The sequence below is a fragment of the Euprymna scolopes genome, chromosome 37, assembly GCF_053919585.1.
Source record: "Euprymna scolopes isolate OS-2025 chromosome 37, ASM5391958v1, whole genome shotgun sequence".
In the NCBI taxonomy this organism is placed as follows: Eukaryota; Metazoa; Mollusca; class Cephalopoda; order Sepiida; family Sepiolidae; genus Euprymna; species Euprymna scolopes.
Genome location: NC_136518.1, coordinates 46,909,698 through 46,924,704, shown reverse-complemented (window position 1 = coordinate 46,924,704; position 15,007 = coordinate 46,909,698).

Here is a 15,007-nt window from a genome sequence, read left to right as displayed (position 1 = left end):
ACGAGTGGAAAACAAAAGAACACATACCCAATGCAATGGCAGAAACCATAGAGAAAGACTTTCAGTCTGTAGTGAAATGAGATCCAAAATGGATGGTAATGTTCAATCCTGCCAAGACTAAGATCGTTTCCTTTAATAATTTCAAGAAACCTTCTCAGCTAATAATAGCGATGGCTAGAGATACATTACCTAAAAGTATTCTTTTAAACTCCTCGGTTTAACGTTCAAAAGGAACATGAGTCAGAACAGATACATTGAGAGCATTGCCAAAGCTGCTGCAAAGAAAGTGGGCTGTATTTATTTGCTTACCCACTCAGCAAATCAGGCACAAGTCCGTTTTTAATGTGGAGAGATGGGGAGAGGGGAGGGAAAAGGGGATCAGCTCCCGATGGGTGGCAAATGGGAGTTGGATAGTGACAATTGGTATGAAGGGTTTCCCCTACATTGACCAAGGTCTCTTATGTGGGAGTAACCCCATATATGGTCTTTCCTTGCAGTATCTACCGGACAGATACTACATTTTGATCTTGGCTCAGAGGCCACAAAGATCCCTCTTCGCAAAGAAGGTGGGCTAGATTTATTTGCTTCCCCACTGAGCAAATTAGGCACAGGGCCGTTTTTTAATGTGGAGAGAGCAGGAAGGGTGGGGGTAAAGGGGGACCAGCTTTTTCTGCTGAGAGTTCACTGCCAAATCGGTTAAAATCGATGGAAGTGGTAAAATCTTTTCTCTCTAATAAATTCCTCCTTCCCCCGTCATCACTTAACACCGTTGCGGGATCGTTCACAAGGGACGGTTTCGAAGGAATACCGGTTTGGGTTTTCTTTACTTTGTAGTTGCTTTAAAATCTGGAATGGAATTTTAACGTTCATTTTTGTTCTATACTTCCTACTGGGTGAAACGCCCCATGGACCGAATCGAAGGGTTATTTATGCCATTTTCTTTTTCGTTTCGCTTTTTTTTTGTTTTTGTTTTTCCGAACATTCCCATCATTTTTTCCCCTGATTTATGCATGTTTTGTTTTTCCGATTTCTTTTTTAAAGAAGTTTAACATCGTTTTTTTTTTAAATATTTAAACAGGGTTGTTACTTCGCTTATTCTTTATTTAACCCCCCCCTTACACGCACACCTCCAAACAACCGGGCAACTTCGGGTACCCCTGCTAGTATATTATAAAGATGTGATTTAAAAAAAACAAAAACAAACAAAAAACAATTATCCATATGATTCCGGTGCATCAGCTTGAATCGAAACCGAAACTATATATATATTTATATATATATATATATATATATATATATATATATATATATATATATATATATATATCGCAGACACCCTTACCCTGAGTATCCATAGTCTGTCAAAACTAAACGAAGCCTGTGTATCTCTGTAATATATATATATATATATATATATATATATATATATATATATATATATATATACATGCGTGTGTGTATGTGTGTGTAACTTTAGTTTCTTCATCAATAATCGGAACCGAAGCCAAAACTTATAAAGAATTCTTGATAAAAAAATTTTAATGCAAGAAATTGATGGTCATAACAATTAAAACGACAGTCACTCGGAAGAAAAATGATGTAAGCGTGACACACAAAATAACACACACGCTATCGTATTGATATAGAGATTCTCTCTTGCCTTTATTTTCTTTCTTTTTCGTTTTCTTTTCTTTCTTGTTTCTCTTCTTCTCGTTTTCTTTTTTCTTTTCCTCTCTTTCTCTTCTTTTGTTTGCTTTCTTTCTTTCTATTTATCGTTTGATTTTTCTCCATTTATTTGTTGTTTGTTTTTTTCTTTTTTAGTTCTTTCGTTCTATTTAACTTCATCTCTTTCTCTTTTTCTTCCCTTTTCTATCTGTCCCTCCATCCATCCATCAACCCAGCTATCTATCTATCTATCTATCTATCTATCTATCTATCTATCTATCTATCTATCTATCTATCTATCTATCTCTTTCAGCCATTCCTGGTCATATATATGTCTTCCTCTCTAAGCTTGGCGTAATCAATTACTTTCATCGCAATTGGCAGGTTACTTCTTCGTGAATTCTTATAAAAAAAAGCATTAAAATAATAATAATAATAATAATAATAATAATAATAATAATAATAAACACAACCCGTTTTTTTTTTTTTTGGTATATGTGATAGTGTTCCAGTGTGTATACCTTTGCGTACGTACACACGGGTTTAGGCTCACGAGTGGCAAGCTGTACTTAACCGGTGTCTATTGGGATTACATAATATAAAAAAATGACAAATAACAAATAAATAAATAAATAAACCGCAAATTCACAAGAACGCAGTTGAACTCTTTGTTTCAACCCTTTCTCTAATTCCCATTACTGCAAGAGTTCACTTCGATCAATAAAGACCGTTTGTCTGTTGCCAATTTTTCTCCATCCTACGCTACGCCATATTTGTGTGAGTGTTCGTGCTGTGGTCTTCGGACTACTATCGTCACTGTTACAATTTATAATTCGACTATATTGAGGATAATTTAACGTACGACCTTCTTTCGCTGTATTATTTAGCAACACTGATTCTATTATTGAGATTTTCATACTGCTAGTCTCATCTTTAATGTTATTCTTAAAACTATTCGTCCGATTTAACCTCCGACCTTTTTCGCGTGTACAAAAGTTTTATTTATTTATCCATTATTACGGGAAGAAGGGGGGACCCAGAGTTCGCCAGTCGTAAAAGATGCATATTTCGTATTTATTATTACAAAATCAATTCTGTATTGAATATTATATATATATAAGAAGGAAATATATATATAAGAAGGATATATATATATATATATATATATATATATATATATGACAAAAGTCTATATTCCAAATTTCAAGAGGTTGACCATCTTACGGTTTATGTTGTAAGCACGTTTAAATATTCACTTTCTGACAGCACCTGTTTCGTAGCGCAGAATCATTCATGTAATTATTATGCCAATTTTTGAATTGGTTCCGCCCTTAACTCATCAGAAGATAAGGAACTAATCAACTTTAAAAGAAAATATAGGGATATGCGCCTGATTACAGAATCCGAAAATCGCTTCCGATATTCGGATTTTGTAATCATGCCCATATTCCTTCTGTCAATTTTCAGCCTACAGATTTGAGATTTGACCTAATGGGGTACTGAGATTTGGGAAATCTTTTAAATTGGTTTTCGGACAGAAATCTGGCTGTCAAGGGGTCAAAGTTCTGGCTTTGTCCGGCCCTGTTTAGGACACGTTTTTTTCTCTACAGCTTAATAACGTTTTGCTTTTTTTATAATGTTTTTCTTTTCTTCCTCCTCACCGTGACGTCACCTCGCACACAGCCCGATCATTTGCATACAGCTACTGCTGTTGCTGTCATACGTGCGCCCGCGGTCTGTTACATCGTTTCTATGACTCAATAGAAGATTGAACCTAAGTCTCCCGGTCTATTAACGAACAAATGATAGCGCTATATGTTCAGCATCTGACTGAACATGTTATATTTATATCATTTAAAAATGAAATAAATGCATCGTCAGTTTAAAGATTTCCAAATTATTATTAATTTTCAAAGATTCAATTTTTTGATAAATAGTATATTTTAAAAGTTCATTTTCGTACTTTACATTATTGATTTATTATCTATGCAAATATCGTACGTACCTTTAACGTACGTACGTACGTGCGTGCGTGTGTCACGGTTTTCAGATTATAAATTATTTGATCAGATCGATGACAACAGCATATTCATTGTTTTGAATCTCAAGTGTGTATCCGTTAATATCTTATATGCTTTTATATAGAGTGATGTATTTCACAGTTGATTACCAGTATCTAACTATATACTCGAGAGTCCAAACAATGAAAAGAATATGCTGTTTTCATAGCCCTAGTAATAAAATATTCCGAACATTAAATAAGTATATAGATACGCTAATTTAATATACATAGTAATTTATTACCTCCTATCCTCTTTTTTTTAACAAATAGGATCTCCCGATCACTAAAGACGTAATGTAAATAATAAAAAAAATAAAAATAATGATTTCACTTTTGGGCCGTGCCTGAAACTAAAAGACACCTTCTTGGTCTTTTGACTAAGATACAAGGGTAGTATCTGTTCTGTCTAAATATCGTATAATGATATCGTGAGGTTTTCGTTCGCACCGGGCGTCTATTCAATGGAAATGTGTCATACACTTCTATTAGGATATTGGAGATGAACCATAATCACTAGATCTATTCTGACACTACATTTACCAATTTACTTAGATAAATAATTTTACAGTTTTAAAAAGGATACAATAATATTGAAGGATCTCCTGCTAAACGTCCACAGAATACCCAGCAGCAATATATTATATATGAAATATGACACTGTTGAATTTCCACTGGCCCCACTAGTTTCAATAAATAGTCGATTAATAATGGTAAATAAAAAAGATAAGTAATGCAGAGATGTGAGAAACGAATACATATTTGGTGATCCAGTTTCAGAGGTTTCTTTAGGCGTTTTCAATTTAGATAAGTATTTTTTGGGATGAGCTGGTTCTGGAGAAATATTTTCAGTGAGAAAGGTTTATAGAGTTTATAATTAAATGTGAAAAAAAAAAAAAAAAAAACGAGAGACATGTCAGACGATAAACATAAACTAAAAAAATAATGAGCCCAGAAGGCATAGAACAGATGTTGATATATGTTTAAAATAGGGGGGGGGGGGGAACTATAAACATACTGTTAGAAACTCCTGACATATATTGAGTGTGTTTCTAACATTATTTTGTATAATTTTTTTAGTTTGAACTCATTTCCCCAAAATTAACCTATTCAACAGCGAGCTCATCGCCATTTGTCTTTTTTTTCAAATATATCGATAAACACTGTATGATTTTCGAACCAAATAAACATTTTACATTAAATAAAAAGACTAAAAACTTATCTCGTTAGGTAGAAAAGTATTATCTTGTTTTTGATAAAATTTATTTGTTATATATATATATATATATATATATATATATATATATATATATATATATATATATTTAAAACTTTTTCGAATATATGTGTATAGTAAAACAAACCCACAAAAGATACCATAAAAATTTAATTTAATTTAACTTGGAATTACTATTTGTGCGTACACTGCACAAGCACGATTTTTATTATTATTATTATTATTATTATTATTATTATTATTATTATTATTATTATTATAACAATAATAACTTAAAAATAACTTGTGTAGATGACATCGACTGGTGTCACATCAACTAGTTGTGAAGGGCCAGGGAGGATAGAAAGCCCGAGGTGGGAGAATACTAACCAGATCTCCACTGGAAGTGCGCAGTTCAAATCTGGTACCTTGGGGCAGCATTTTGTCACTCAAACCCCAGGAAATACCAATGACCGACGCCAACGAGAAATCAATGACAACGGCTGTTGCGATAACGTGTAATAATCCGCTCAAGTGGTCAAGAGGTGGAGAGCACTGGAAATTTGGGGAGAATTGTTGTCACTCAGTCTCTAGGGAACACCACAGGTTACTGCCAGTGAGCGATCACTGATGATGGCCTGTGAGACAACTCCTAGTGAGTGAAATAATAATAATAATGATAATAATAATAATAATAATAATAATAATAATAATAATAATAATAATAATAATAATAATAATAATAATGTGCCTTCCCAAATTCACCAACACTCTGATTTAATATCGTAGATGTTTACTATATTAATTTTTAACCAATGTTCACATTATGATATAATTGTCCTTTAGTAGTTATGTGAACTTCATTTTCGAATTCATGTATTCTACTGATATGAAAATGAAGACTATAGCGGAGTATAGGATTCCTAACAATGTAACTGATGAAAATACGCTACACATTTTGATGAAAAACATGGGGGAAAAATGGACATAAAAGAACAGAAAACCAAAACTTTAAATATAATTTCTGTATTTAAAGTAATAGTTATTTAAATATTTCAACATATAATCTTGTAGGCAAAATCCAGCTTCCCAATAAGGGGCACTCTTGATAGGAACAAAAATAATCTGTCATAAAATATTTCTCCTCCACCGACCGAAGACAGAAAAGGTGAAGTGTAGCATCAAAACAGATACTACACTGTGATCCTGTCCCGAAGGCCAAAAATGTTTGTGTTTTAATATGTTTCTTTAATTGTTTGTTCCCTAAATTAATAATTCAGTTTTATCAGTATTAGATTGTATATTGCTTTAAAATTACGTAATTTTACATAGATAATATTTATATTTTATCTATATACTAGCGAGGGGTACCCGGCGTTGCCCGGGTGTTTGGAGGTGTGTGTGGAAACTCCGGGGGTGGGGGTGGGGGGTAAAAAAAGTAAGCATGAGGATCGAACCCGAACCCTTGAGGCAAGGTTGTAAATTAAAGTATGAAAACAAAAAAAAGTGCGACGTTAACCATTGCCGCACCGCGAGATGCTAACGGAAATACGTTTGAATTTATTTAATTACTTGGATTTGGCAGGTGCCAATTTTAATGAGTTAATGAGGTCAAGTTTGACTGCGGGATAGTATTTCATTTACTGCGGAATGCTTTTTTATTTTGATTTTCCCAAGATGTTATAGGAAAAAGACTAACTCACATGCGACGAGCGACAAATGTTGAATATTTATCGTCCCGAAATCGAGCAAATTAAATAAACAGGCGAGCTTCGTTGTTAACTCTGAGATATTACGATTTATATGTGATAAAAAAGTTTTAAAAAGTTGTGAACCAACCGACCGCTTCTCTGAAAAAAGCCATTTGTAGACATACAGAAAAAGCGAACATACATACATACATACATACATGCATACATACATACATACATTTTCGCTTTTATATTTATAGATATAAAAGCGAAAATGTATGTATGTATGTTTGTGTGTCGTTTGCCTTACGTTAGTTTTTTTGTGTTTTTTATTGCTTGATTGCCGCGTAGCGGGGAAAACAGAAACTGGCTTCCACAACTTGACGTTATCGCACTTGCTAATTTCGGTTTATACACGTCAACTTAACACACTTATCAATTCATCTGTTCCCGTGGTCGAGATGGTTAGGTCGCAGGTTTTTTTTTTCCATTTCCTTTCCACCTCCGCGTCAAACGTTCGGGGCTCAAGCCTACCTTTATACTAAATATTTTTTTTTTACACCTCAAAACAACCGGCCAACGTTTTTTTTTTAACAGGGTTGTTTTAATCTACCCCCCACACACACACCAACACACACCTCCAAACACCCGGGCAACGCTGGTTACCCCCGCTAGTATTAAATAAAGTTCAGTTTCATTATTAATCGAATTCGGATTTTCTATTTTAACATGTTTTATATCTCTTTTTAAAAATGCCCTCATATAGTATCGACAGTGCCAATTTGACAAATCTTACCTACATTGTCTGCAGGCATTTTTCAGTTAACAGGCCTTCTATATGTCGGTGGCTATGGTGACATCTAAATACACTAAACTGACACCATTTCGTCTGAAATACCCAAATCTGGACGCAATGCAAGATCATACGTCTCAACCAATCACTTTTAAAGAAGAAATTTCATTGGTTCAGCCACACTGCGCCGTGACTCGGAAGAGATCATTCATAACGGCATAGCTCCAAAACCATTCCAAGATTGGTGAAGATGTCCAGGAGGTCAGCTGGAAACATGATTACACACCATCAAAGTTAAGGTCCACCCCGGCTCTAGTTTACTGGTCTATGGTGTTCTCCGCCGGCCCAGAGGCCGTTTGCCCATCACTATCTTGGCTGCTGCGGAGCGTCTTGTGGAGCTTGCTTTCATCTGAAACACGGTGTGTTCCACGGGAGTAACCGGCTCAACCTATCCTGGATGAATATCTCCTCAAGTCAACATTCCCCGGTACTTAACAACTGGCCGAGCACATAAATTATGGAGAGCAGTGTTAGAACAAATAGCAAATTTTTTCTTCTAGATGAGTCATCTGTAGCGCTGTGACAACAACATATTATTTGCATTGTTTTGACTCTTGGGTATATATACGTTAATATCTTATATGTTTTTATATAGACTGATGTGGTTCACGGTTGATTAAGTGTGCCAAACTGTGTCGGATATATACCCGAGAGTCAAAAGAATGAAAAGAATATTCTGTTGTCACAGCCCTAGTAATCAGCTATTGAATTACGGCATTCATTTGCAGCGTACACACTGTATTTCGTTTTTTCATTGACGCCATATTTTCTTACTGAACTCTGGCAAGACAAGAATAAAACAGATAACATTTAATGAATACCAACGTCTACATGCTATTTAAATTAGTTTTTAATTCAGTTCCTTTTTCTTTTAAAACCGCTGGATATTAAGAGCACAGCAGCATATTCTAATGAACATTTTTGTCATTAGAGAGTCAGAAAGAGAACATTTATTAACGCTGTATAATATATATATATATATATATACATATATATATATATATATATATATATATATATATATATATATATATATATATATATATATGTATGTGTGTGTGTGTGTGTGTGTGTGTGTGTGTGTGTGTGTGTGTGTGTGTGTATTTATTAACCTGCATGGTTTGGTGCCAGAGCCAGCCATGCAGAAAACCTAATGGCTCATGTGGAAAAAAGTTTAAATAAGGAAACACTTAAAACTATGAATCGGGCGTCTGTCTCAGTGACTCCTGGATAGAGTTACTGCTAATTGACTCGATGGTTATTGGTTCAATCCCAGATATAGGATGAGTGCTGGTTCAGCCACACTGCAGAGTTGTGATACAGTTGACGACACACACACACTCATATATATATATATATATATATATTCAAAATTAAGAAAGTATATATTTTTTTATTTAACTACCATTATTAAACATTGGAAAATTCACCAAAAATTTTATTTTCCTTTTTTATAGATAAAATTAGCAGCCATTCAAATGATCGCCCGTTCCTTAACTTTTAGACGTTGCTATATATATATATATATATATATATATATATATATATATATATATATATATATATATATATATATATTCTGCGTGCCAATATTATATGTAAATCGATGCTTTGTTTTAACTCCGATAGTTTTTGATAAAAACTAGACTACCCGTGACCCGTTGGGTCAGTATGTTTTATTAGCTATGGAATTCATGTATGAACGTGACACTTGTGAGGCAAAGAAAATAGTGTTTTTTGACATAACAGAAACATTTCTATGAAAGTATATTAAAATGAAAAATCACGGACGCATCACTCAAACATGAAAAAAAAATCCTCCCTATTCGTGTAAAGTTACCTATTTTTCCGAATAATCTCTCAAAAATCGAAAATTAACCATGATCTTCCTACGAATCGAACGCCGACGAAAGTCATTTAGCAGCAAAAACGCACATAAACCTATCGATGAGGGATATAAGAATGAAAAACCCATATTGGAATCCTTCAACGAAGTTATAGAAACTTAAAATCTAAAAAAATATAATAATTAATAAAACCTGAAGCAAAAAAATAAAACCTAATTAAACTATCTAGAAATGTAAACAAAAAATAAAAAACAAAAAATAAGGACAAGGGACGGATAGAGATTAGTGGTAGTAGTAGTAGTAGTAGTAGTAGTAGTAGTAGTGGCCTTGGCTTTACTACAATTGTTCTTATGTTTGTCAACGGGCTAAATTTGTTTAGTTGTAAGAAAATAGCGACAGTATAGTTGTAATAAAGAATAGTTGCAAAACACCCCCACTCTTCCCATGTTAAATAATAATTTCGAAATAATAGGGATGTGTGTTTATTTGTTTACTTTGTTATGGGTTAATGCTTATGCGCGCATGCGCAACCGGATGTCGTAAACCTGAAAGTGGGTTACATCACTCGTTACACGGTCATTTGAGGTTTATAATTATATAGATTAGTGAAACTTGGCACGTTTTTTGGCAACCCTTTAACATGTGAAGATCTAAAATTCTAAGCTTATTAGTTAACAAACAACAGCCACTTTCGCAATTTGCAGCATGTTTCAACGTGCCAACTGTATATACCAATCATTGCTAAAGTGTCAAATATGATGAAGTGGTGACGAAAAATTAAAACATTGATCATTTAAGGAATACGTAATTTGAGAACAACAATAATACAGAACAAACATTTTTCATATGGTTTCATTGTACAATCAATATTGAATCTAATGGCCGTTTGTATTAACAAGAGCAAAAAAGCCTTTGGTCTATTGAACATGTCAAACTTTTGATTTCATCTGATGAAACTTCTTTGGCAGCAGCCAGAACAGCATTCCAGAGGTCATCATTGAGGATGTCCTGCTTTCTCCCGAAGAAAATCTTTATTTTCAAGATGCTCCATAGATTTTAATGGGATTTAAATCTGGGGAACAATCTGACCATTGCATTATTTCCCCATGTCTGGCAGAAACATTCTCCGAATACTCAGCATGAGGCGGTTCATTACCATGCATGAATACCATCTTATTACGGAATTACAAATTCTTCTTCTTGTGCCAGAGTTCGACTTGTTCCTTAATGAAGTCAATGTAGAGTTTGGTGATCATTTTCACTCCATATTTGAAGCTGAATTGTTCTACCAGCCCATTACTAATGATTGCAGCCCAAAACATCACACCATTACCTACTTGTTGACGCTAGATTCGATTCTAGTTACGCGGCCACGTCTATGTCTATAAACATAGGATTCCTAACACGTCAGCTGCTTCGTCATATCATGCCCTCCGCATTAATGCTAGCCAAATTCAAGTAAGTGCTCATTACACTTAGTGTCAACCACCAACATTAAATCCTTAAGAGTCAGCATGCCGAAGAAAGTGCCAAGATTGCCAGTAACAGGTCTGGCGTTACACGTCTGTCTCGGGCAAGACTTCCGGCATTCAACAAAAAAGTTAATTTAAATGCTTTATAATAAGAAGATTTTATGGATAGACACCTATTATGGTACCATCCTCTCCTCCATCAATCAGGTTCATCAAGAATCGCCCGACACTCATCGTTGAACAAAACGGTTTGAAAATGTACCTTCATGGGATTTCTTGCCCCCCCCTCCATCCTCTTTTTCTTGTGGATATCCTTTAATGAAGAGTGAACCGCTGGCTTTTCACATTTTGCAACCATACTTAGCATACTGCACCGAGCTGATTTGGCCACACCAGGAATGCTGGCATTTTCAAAACTTTTTTTCTAGTTTAAAGAGGGCCACGGCTGACTTCTCTCTTCATCCGACTCATGGCTCACTGCGAGACAGGTGCTTTCTTACGAATTTTCCCTTTGTCAGAATGCCCGTTGTAAAGTTCAGAGTTAGTAGCAGATTTTTTAAAATTTTATGATGACCACGGTCCAATTCTGAAATAGATATGTTATTATGAATCTTTTGAGGAGAAACGACAGGGACACTTTTTCTGGTTGTTTTTTCTCACTCTCTCCTTCGCTGTTGCTCTTTCTCTCTCTTTCTCTTTCTATTTTTCTGACACCTGACATAAAACTGTCATTCACATTCTTCATTCAAACATAGTCCTCGTTCTGTAACAAATTACTTGATTAATTACTTAAAACCTACTTTGATGAAAATTTCTTTTAGAATTTTTTTGTAATTGGGCGTTTTCTAATATATAAAACGCAAAATGTGTGTGTATGTATCGCAAAAACTTCCGACGGAATGTGAAAAAATCGGTATCGTTTTAAAGTTCGATCTCTCGGACGACAAATATCGAAAACTTGGCCCAAAACATCCATTCCTTCACCCTAATTAGACCGTTTTTTTTTTTACAAGTAATGGTCGGTTTTTGCGTCGATATTTTCGCAAGTTATCGTCTCCATTCGACTGACTACCTTAATTCCAACGTTTGCGACTTCCGGTTTCGCGATAGACGCATCGACTAAAACGTTAAATTTTTTCACCTTATTTTTCGCTTTTGCATTACGGGTTCGAATCTGCCTGCCTTCTACCAATTTTTTTTTGTTTAATTACCTCTCTTCATCTAGGCTGCCTACTGTTGTTTTTATTTCCCCCTTAAGCCCATCCACACCCTCGCTACCACTACTTTTTTGACACCTCTCTCTCCACACGGGAACCGCTATAATTATAAAATTATGTAAATTGATATATATATATATATATATATATACATAAATTGCAAATGCGGAATTTCTTTTTGCCAGCACTATATATATGCACACACACACACACACACACATTATATATATATATATATATATATATATATATATATATATATATATATATATATATATATATATATATATATATATATATAGTGCCGGAAAAAAGAAATTCCGCATTTGTAATTTTTTCAAAAACTGCAATTTTAAGCCAAATTTTATGTAACTATTAAAATAAACTATACCTCATTTGCTTCACCTTTAATTCCTCTATAATTTTAACTGTTCATATTTGTCTTCTAATTTAAATGTTCTAGTGTTCACCTCAAGTTCAAAAAATAACTTCAAATTAAGGTGGCAAAAAAAGTCTGCTGCAACAAATTCGCTTAAAACCAGCTTAAATTATCGCCCCTAAATCAGTTTAAAATACCCACCAACAGGCAACAAAGCATCTTTAATCGTAATTGTTGTTATTCCAGGTTATACAACGTAACATTTAGTCCATATGTCACAACTTTCTTAGTGATCGTCAGGAGCTCATTAATCTCCATCTTTCTGGTTTATCCAATCGAGAAATCAGCCGCAGATAGAAATGCGATGAGAAAACGGTACGAAAGACTGTTCAAAAGCACCAAAACACTGGCAGTGTTCGTGATGCCCCTAAGTCTGGTCGTACTAGAGTTACTTCTAACAGGCAATGCTATCAAGATCTGCAACATAAGAAACAGATTTGAAACAGCTCCCCAAATTCAACAACAGTACAATCTTGTTAAAACGTACCCTCTTTCTACTGTCAAGAACAGATTAAAGGAATTTAATTTGCGAGATTACGTTGCAAGACGCAAGCCAATGATTTGTGTAAAGAACAGAAAACGCCGTCTGGACTTCGTCAGATGCAATGGAGATCATGACACTTCATATTGATCAAAAGTTCAATAGACTAGGCAGTGATGGTAAGCAGCACGTCCGTCGGGGGAAAGACAAAAAATTTAATCCTAGGTGCTATGTTTCAACGCTGCAAGGTGGTGGAGGTTCAGTTTTCGTGTGGGACATTATTTCTCCCAATGGTCCAGGGCCTACAGTTAGCTTGCAAGGTCGAATTAATTCGACCAAGTACATTAATATGTTGACTGAACATTTTCTACCCTACTTTGGTCGGAATTTGGATGCTAATCCCATCTTCATGCAGGATAATGCTCCCATTCACACAGCTGGCAATGTCATGAGGTTCCTGGAAGAGCATGATATTCCGTGTTTGGATTGGCCTGCACAATCTCCAGACCTCAATCCTATCGAAAACGTTTGACATTACATCAAGCAACAGCTACACAATGATAAAATTTAAAATGTGGAAAAACTTTGGACAAAAATTAATGAAAAGTGGAATACCCCTTCCCCGAAGTATTGCTGCAGTCTAATTCAAGGAATTCCCAAAAGATTGTAGGCTGTCAAATTGCAGAAGGGCTATGCTACTAAATATTAACTAATTCATTGTGTTCCTGTTGTATTTGTGTTGCATTAATGTCCTAAATTTCCATTTAAATAACAATTTTCCATTTTGACATAAACACTAGAATATTTCAATTAAAAGTCAAATATGAACAGGTAAAATTATAGAAGAATAAAAGGCCAATCAAATGAGGTATAGGTTGTTTAAATAGTTACATGAAATTTAGCTTAAATTTGCAGTTTTTGAAAAAATTACAAGTGCGGACTTTCTTTTTGCCGCCGGTGTATATGTGAATAATATATATATATATATATATATATATATATATATATATATATAGTAGTAATTTATAAAATATATATGGCGATTAAGCTACACTGAATATTCTGCGTTTCATCCAACTATAGGATTCGTCTCCATTCGACTGACTACCTTAATTCCAACGTTTGCGACTTCCGGTTTGATGAAACGAATCCTATAGTTGGATGAAACGCAGAATATTCAGTGTAGCTTAATCGCCATATATATTTTATAAATTACTAACTAGCTCTACCTACGTATTGAGCACTTTTGAAGTAAATACTTAAAGTTTACGCACAAATCTATACTTTCGTATATTAAATTTATGCGAATAAATGAAGTAGATATATATATATATATATAAATATATATATATATATATATATATATATATAAATGAATAGATATAAATAAATAATTTATATATATGTAGCAAGTTTTGAAAAAATATATATGCAGTTAGGTTACACAGAATTTTCTGTGTTTCCAAGGACGAAACACGGAAAATTCTGTATAGCTGAATTGCCATATATATTTTTAAAACTTACTACGCAGCTCTACTTACATATCTAGCAATGTTAAATAAATACTGAAGATATTTATATAAACTTCTTGACTCAAAGCACCTTTACGCCCTATCTTGCGTATAAAGTTGGTATCCTGAAACAGGCTGCAAGTTACCGAAGTGCCTGCTGTTTGTTTACTATTGCACAGATTGACTTAGAATTTTACATGTTATTCATTGGTGACGCGATAAATAGTTCACATATAAAAAATATTAATAACAGAACCATTTAAAAGTATTCACGTTATTCCTTTTTCTTTTTTTTCTCTTTCTTTTTCTTTTCTTTCTTTTTCTTTTCCTTTTTTTGTTTTCTGACGTCCAAAATATTAAAAGGATATTTTTTTTTAAATTTAATCATTTGAAAATTAAGGTAAAAGAAACCAAACCAAATTTGCACGATATCTTGTAATGTATGTGCATGTTTCCACTTCCGGTTATTAACAGATAGATAGATAGATCGGCTGAAGAGAGTTTCATATGGAAACTTAAAACGGTTTCCTATCATTGGGTTTGAAACTGACGGTAT